Source organism: Manacus candei, unplaced genomic scaffold (assembly GCF_025592945.1).
Source record: "Manacus candei isolate 608988 ecotype Guabito, Panama unplaced genomic scaffold, ASM2559294v1 h1tg000013l, whole genome shotgun sequence".
Taxonomy (NCBI): Eukaryota; Metazoa; Chordata; class Aves; order Passeriformes; family Pipridae; genus Manacus; species Manacus candei.
This window is the reverse complement of record NW_026138061.1, coordinates 7,668,594-7,676,341: the sequence shown is the minus strand read 5'-3', so window position 1 is coordinate 7,676,341 and position 7,748 is coordinate 7,668,594. Positions and strand designations below refer to the sequence as shown.

Here is a 7,748-nt window from a genome sequence, read left to right as displayed (position 1 = left end):
TTATGATCCAAAAAAACAAAGAAAGCACACACAGAGCATTGCTGTCTTAGAATGACAAATGCTTCTCCTCCGTTGTTCAGAAATACTTTTCATCCTTGCTAACATCAACTAAGAAAACAAGATAAGAAATTTCCTTTATTCTACACTTGGTAATACTTTGGAATTATTGCCGAACAACATGATCTCCCATCATTTTGTGGTGAAAAAGGGACCAGAATTCCAGGGTTTTTTTTCCTGAAGGCAGCAGTTTCTGACTCAGGTGCAGAAGTTGACTTAGGAGGGGAGAAGCTAATATGCATTTTAACAGGAGCAAGCTTTTGTAGATCAACTTAATAAGCTCATTGTATAGCCAAGAAAACAGGAGGCAGAGAGTTTAATAAAGTTTCAGAGTTGAGCAATTTCTGATTTCCTTTTCAGGCCACCTAATGAGGGAGAATGACAACATGCTGTGATTTCATCAGTTTGGGTCACAGTAACCTACCATAAAAGTGAGGTTGTTAAGTGAAATCACACTCTTGCGGGAAGTGTTGCTTTACAGAGAAGTCACAGAAAAAGCAGCTCAGGCCGTCACAGTTTAACCCGCCCCTTGGCGGGTGGCTACACGCAGAACTGTGTATACACAGATACTCTTTGCTCAGCAGGCGAGGGCCTCTTTTTGGAATAAACGATTGGCTGCCCTTCTTGCCGAAGAGCTGTTCACTGGGAAACTCACACAGCACTTGCGGCACCCCCTGCACCCTCTGAACTTCACCAGAAATGTGCAAAGGCATTATTTTCCTCTTGCAAATACAGCTCCTTCCTAGTGGTCACTTTGATCTATGAGAATAAGATTTTGCAACTAAGGATCTGGTAAACAGACTTTATGTCTATATAGAAGTATGTAGGTCCGCAGGACTTTGCCCACCTGTTGCACGACCCCGCTGTCGCCGTCCCCGGCTCAGCCTTTCTCAAGGCTCCTGTTCTTCAGGTCTTTGGGCAAGCCCTTGCACACACTCCTCTCTCCTCACTAAAGTGTGAGAAACCCCTGCTAACGGGATCCGGGAAGCAGGACGGGTGACGGGTCTCCGCCGCTCACTGCTCCCGAGTCTGCCCGGGAATGAGATGGCAGCGCTGAGTTCTCTCCAGTCGGGCTGCGCGGCCAGGAAGGAGGGGAGAGCTGGGCTTGCGGCTGGGCGCCGAGGTTCCCGGCTGACATCCAGGAACCCCGTGCGCACCTGGCACACGGGGTGTATCCGCCGCCGCAGTCGCCCGCGGCCGGCGGGGCAACCCCGGGGCCGGGCGGGCGGAGCCCCGGGACGGGCGGCGGCGGCGGCACCGCCCGGCAGGCGGAGCCCGGGCTATAAATCCGCCCCGCGGGCCCGGGCGGTGTCGGAGCGCGGTGGCGGCAGCAGGCGGAGTAGGGACAGCAGGAGCGTGGCAGGTAGGGTAGTTCCCTCCATCCATCTTTATCTCTATCCATCCTTCCATCCGTTCGCCCGACCCGCGAACCTCGCGGTTCCCTCGAGCGCGCATTACCCTCCTCCTTGTTCATATAACTAAATCCCTTTCCCGCTCCTTCGAGCAGGGCTCTGCCATCTGTAGGGGAGACGGATGGCTCTCAGTGGGGTGGTGACTCGGAGGGGACCCCGGCCTTTCCCGGGAACGGGGGTGGCTGCGGGATGCTGCTGTCCGGGTTCCCGGGCAGCAGCGGGATGGGCTGGAAAGCAGCTGTGTAGCCCAGACACAAACTTTCCCTACGGAAGTTGACCACTGATGATTGTTGCCTGCGTCTCTCTGCTCTCGCAGCTCTGTGCTGGGTTTGGAGCACGGGACAGCCTTGACTGGTGGTGTCTGGTCAGTTGTTTCAGTGGAGTTGTTGTCGCTGTATGTGGCGACAGGCACAGTTTTGCCGCCCGTGCTTCCAGGCACCCCTCAGTTCAGAGCACTTCAGCGTAGTGTTTGCAGGGAGGCACAGCCACGCACTGGGGCTGATGAAATAAGGGATTTCACTTCTGCTAGGGAGAATGTTTTGGCTAATGCTTTTCGTCATGCTATGGTTTTCCTATGAAACACAAGCTGCCATTACTCATTGTTTAACCCAGCGTTTTATAAAGATCACAGTGCCCGATTTGGCACCCCATCCCCAGAACAGGACTTCAGAGAGAACTGATAACAAACTAACTGATAACAAAATAACAGATGTGTTATTTTGATGACTTTTTTTTCTCCTACTTAAATAGGAACTGTATTCTGAATGTAGCAAATGCAGTTGTAGTGACATGGAAGAGTTCAAAGACTACCTGAAGCTTTCTGCCCACATTCTCTGTATGGTGTTTTGACTTCCTCTGGCTTTCTATCAAATTTTTTTCTGTGTGTCCAATTGTGTCAAAGATACATAGCTGCTGAAAAACTCACTGCTGAGAGCAAGCAGTGGAAATAACCTGTAAACGGGAGCTAGCAACTGTTTCAGGTAAATATCTGAGAAGCCCGTCTTGCTCTTTTTAGTCTTGGCTCTCACAGACATGAACTTGACTCTGGAAACGTTTGGTGGTTTTTTGGTTTTGTTTTGCTTTTTTTTTTTTAAATTTTGTACTCTTTTACCCAGAGTCTAATGTAGTTAGACATGGAAGGGCTGTGTTTTTGTCACAAGTATTTGAGTAAACAGCAGGCAGCTAGTGCTGTGTGATGCCCTGCGCACAGCAAGAATTTAATGACTGTGGATGAAATAGTAAAACTCAGAAGTAGATGCAGCAAAAATAGTGTTCCTTAAAGGCTTATGCAGTTCCCAGGGTACTAATGAGTCCAATGTTCTTGGAAAAAACAAAAATCATAAATGTTCAGGAGGAACTGTTGTGTGTTTTGACATGGAAAACACTGTGCAGTGAAAACAGGTTTTAGTGTAGTAATGAGACCCCTTAGGGTGTCTGTGGTTTCTATATCTAGTTGTTCAGTATAAACTGAACAGATGCCATGGTATAATGGTTTGGGAACCTGGAGGCCTCAACTTCTGCATCTGAGCTCCTTGTGCAACAGACACCTGAATGGGCAGGACTTCAACCTTGAAAACTTTTAACCAGAATTTCTACAGTTAGTGAACTAAGAGCTTGTAAAAAGGTTTGAGTTGGAAGGGACCTTAAAGGCTATATATTTCCAACACTCTTGCCATAGTCAGGGACATCTTTCACTGGACCAGGTTCCTCAAAGCCCTGTCCAGCCTGGCCTTGAACACTTCCAGGATGAGATATCCACAGCTTCTCTGGGCATCCTGTTTCAGTGCCTCACCACCTTCACAATGAAGAATTTCTTCCTAATATCTAACTTTAATTGACCTTCTTTCAGTTTAAAGCCATTCTGCCTTGTCCTGTCACTATGTGCCCTTGTAAAAATATTAACTCATCCCTTGAAAATGGGCACTCTACAAATTGGCTGACCTTGACCTTGAACCAGGCTGGGGCAGAGGGTCTAGAAGGTCTTGACTAGCTCTGGTTTTCATCTGTTTTCCTTAGAAAGGGGAGGGTTTGTGTACTTATTTTCTATGTTCATTGGCCTCTTCACCAAGGTGACAGCAAGGTAGAGATGTCAAGGCATCAGGTGTCCATGGAATTAGGCAACAGCCAAAGAAGTGTCACCTGCTGCTGAGAGAGGGCAGCCACATGCACTGCCTGTGTTTGGGAACCAGCACCACCAGAAAACAAGCTCTCAAGTTTTTCAGTTTCGGCCCTGCACAATGGCGCTTTTATTTTTTGCCAAAACAAAAAGGAACACTAAAACTGTGACAGGTCATCTGAGTAGATCGTATGAATGCTCAGTGAAACCAGGAGGATTCTGCAATTGTCTTTACTCCTGTGGGAGGCACTCTCCTCTTCAAATTCCTTTTTGCACTATGACAGTTACATGGGGAGATTACAGTATACCTTTTGGAGCATTTTGGCATGGAATCCTGGTCCTTAGAAGTAGTTATAAGGCAATTAAGTAATTTTCACTTGTAGTTCAGGTGGAATTAGCAGTGAACTGCTGTGAGAAAAATTCTTTGATTCAGGTTTTTAAACCCAAGTGATTAATTTACTTGACTGAAGTGCAACATACATCTTCTCACGAGCAGCTTAAGGGATTTTGGCAAACTTCTAACTTCCCACAGAAAATACTGTTTTTTCACTCAACCTCATGAGAGCCCAAAACATAGATGATACATGTAATGAAACATTTCCTGCTTTTGTTGTCTCAAAATAGACAAAGAGTGAAAGAAAAGATAAAGAAGGGATGAAACCGGCTTGAAGCTCTTCAGAATGAAGACAAGTAGAAACTCTGAAACTCAAAAATAACACAAATTCTAATTGTGTTGGATCAGCAGTGTTTACATCATGTGTACAGCTGGAAGCTTAAGGCAGCAAAAGCCTGTTTGCTGTCAGGGATAGCATTGCCTACTAAAGCAATGGCCTGAATTGGTTCAGTCACAGCAGTATGCAGCAAGATTACTTGCTCTGGTTTGATCATCTGAAAGGAAAACCTTCTAAAAACCAGGAGATGCAACTTCTTGGTATTAAAAAGGATGAAATGCTGGTTCTGGAGATGAAGTATGAATTCCAGCTGACTTTTTACATCTAACTTTCATGTTGAGTCACAGCACCTGGAAATCTCAGGCAGAAGTATAGAAGAGCTTACTTTGTCCTGTCACCTTTTTGCTAAATAAATGATATTGCATGTAGACTGTCCCTGGCTTCAGCTTTAGGTGGGAATTTGAATGTTTACCCTAATGCATGATGGTGATGCCCCTGCAGTCTTCTCAGTGAAGAACATCCCTGGACTGCTGGGGAGTAGTCTCCAGCTGTCAGCAGGTCATTGTAAAATCATAGAAAGGCTTGGGTTAGAAGGGACCTTAAAGATCATCTAGTTCTAACCCCTCTGCCATGGGCAGGGATGCCAGCCACTAGGTCAGGTTGCTCAGATCCAGGAGCAGCAGCTACCCTTCTGCCCTCTGTCAAAAGCTCTGTCCCAAAAGTTGCAAGCAAATTAGTTGCTGCTGCTGAAAAGTCAGGGGAAATATTCTGCAACTGTTTCAAAGACTGGGAGTTAAGGAAATTTTAAGGGTTGGTGGTGTGTGTTGCTATGGATGACTAAAATCTGGGTTAGACCTCTTGGAAATCAATGGCTGTGAATGTAATGGCTATTGAACTTGGTGTTTCTCTCAAATGGAGGCAGCTTTTTTTTCCTATCCAGAGCCCTGGGTGACTTCAATGCGGGACAGTCAGTGGGAGGTAATCCCTACTGTTAATTTCCTTTGGCTATGGAGCTGGAGCTGTAAGGAACCATTCAGAGGCTTCTGCTGAATATGTGTTCATGTATCATTGAAGTGTTATTAGGACAAAATTTAACTGAGTACTGAGCATCCATGTGAATCAGTCACGTGAACCATTATCTGGCATTTAATCCAGCACAGTAAGTGTGGAGTAGAGAAAAAAGTAAAACCTAAAATTATTGAATTGTCAAATTTGAATGTGTGAGCTCCTATGTTGGATGATGAAGGAAATGAGTTTTTAATTTTAGCTAAGGACTGCTGCAGGTTTAGGCCTGTTTTGTTTCCCAGCTGGCATGAGTGTTGCCTTTGGATAATGCTTAGCAGCTTGTTGTTAGAGGGGCGCTCTCCATGCAGAGGTGCACTGTGGTGAGCTTGCTGATGCACAGCTGGGTTGCCTATGCTGATGAAATTTTCCACAGCTGTATCTGTTTGTACTAAGCAGGATGTCTGTCAGTTTTGCTGCTCTTATTTTGTGTGGCTGATCACATTTCCTATGTTTCTTTTGGGTTTGGGGCTACTTCCTTTCAGTTAGTTGTCAAAATTTTAATACATCTTTTTCATCTGTCAAGGTTTTTTCTCTTAGTAGCTGGAAGTTGGTCAATGCAGGTCTTCCTCTTCAAGCCCTGTTTTTAAAACTGGGTATTCACTACTCTTCCAAGCCTTTAACTGACTGCTTCCTGTCTGACCTAACTATAGCTTCAAAAGTGTGGCTCTTTTAGCTTATTTTCTACCATGGATGTGTAAGGTCAGCCTGCTAGTACTGTATGGATGATGTAGAAAGTAATGGAAAGAGAAAACCTTAGGACTTAGTGCAGCATGAAAACCTAACTCACAAATCTTTCCATGTACTTTCAACCCTCCATTGGGTTTGGTTATTTGTGTGGTTGTCAGTCCTTGCTGTTTCACTGCTCTTAGGACTTGACTTTCTAAAAAATTCTGAATTTTAGGAAGAACAAAAGAAATAATAAAGATCCAAAACTGTAATGGCCCAATGAAGACCCTGAAAGCGGAGGTACTGGTATTGAAAGCAAAAAAGTGTTGTGTTTACTGGTAGGCATAAGGCATAATGTAAAATAATAAGCAAAGTAGGATGCAACTTTTGAAGGAACTTTTATTTGTGTACACAGTAAGCAGACATCTAGATGGGAAGTGTTAAAGGAAGGAAGGATTGCTCTTGCTGTGGGATTTTGGATTACTTCCTTCAGGAAGCTTGTGTGCACCTTGACAAACTAATGATCTCATTCTCCTGCTGCCATAGTTCTACAGTGCTCTAAACATACTTTTCATGAACTGTATGTAACATATCCCTGCTAAATTTGTCCAAGGATACAAATACATCTTAAAAGTTGTGACATACTGGCTTATGGGACTAGTTTGTGCAGCAGAAACACTGCAGTTTTATGATGACCCTTTATGTTATGACAAATTCAAAGTACTGTTCTCTTTTCCAGATGACTCAGTTTAAGAGCATCACATCTTTTTTTCCCATATGAAACACTGAATTTTATGAAGTTGTATATAAAAGCTCGTATGAAAGCTCGGACATCTAGAACTCCAACCCGTACTGTAAACATAGTCTGAAAAGTGATAACGAAGTTCTCTGCCTGATGTAATAGACACTAATTTGGAGTGTAGGTGGGTAAGGCTTTGACAAAAGTCAGCTGAGGATGGTGAATTGGTTTTTTGCCCATTTTGAAGGATTTTGAAAGGGCTTATTTTGTGAGGCAAGGAGTATTTTGGCAGTGGATGGTGCTGACTTGGGTACTCCCTCACCAGTCCCACCTGTTGTGATACAGGCTGTGTGCTCAGCCCTCGGGAGACCATATTGTATCTTGAGGTGCTGAGGCAATGGAAGACTGTTACACAAATCTAGTCTCAAGTAATTCAGTATGTGAAAATGCTTAAATTTGGGTAATTTTATAAAGGATCTTTCCTGGGAAAAATGAAAGATGTGTCCTTAATGCAATGACCATCTGTGCAAAATTTGAGTCCAGATTAAGCTCTAGAAGGCTAAAATTCATCTAGAAAAAGGGAATGGTGGCTCACAGGAACAGAATATTTATAAATTATACTTTTCCCCTCAACAAACAAACAAACCCTCATACACTCATCATGGAAAACTTCAGCCCAGACATTTTGGCAGGGATTAGAAAGAAAACTTGTAACAGCAATGAGCAAGCATTTTTAAAAGGTAGTAGAACAAGTCTTATATGTACTCAGAAGCTGTAACCCATCTTGCATGACCTCATGAATAAATGTAAATTAAGAAACATCATCAATGATAGCTTCAATGTTTTGTAATTTAAGTCCTCATCTCTGCAAGGCCATGTGAAAATGCAAAACCTACAAAAAGAACCCACTATATACTTGTGAGGGTGCAACCTAGAGAGCCAGACAGCATTCTTTATCTCTGAGGATACTGTGGGCCTGTCCCTTCTGGAATTATCTCGGTATGTTTTTCCTCTGACTTTGA

At 44.1% G+C, this 7,748-nt stretch overlaps 1 protein-coding gene across 1 annotated transcript in view; it reads left to right on the top strand.

Annotated features, from left to right (window-relative positions):
- The first annotated feature begins 1,357 nt into the window (after positions 1-1,357).
- Positions 1,358-7,748, top strand: part of NDRG1 (N-myc downstream regulated 1) — a 41,375-nt gene continuing 34,984 nt past the window's right edge. Inside the window, exon 1 of the mRNA XM_051778569.1 lies at positions 1,358-1,420. The gene's annotated coding sequence lies outside the window, so the exon portion shown is untranslated. The remainder of the gene's footprint in view (positions 1,421-7,748) is intronic.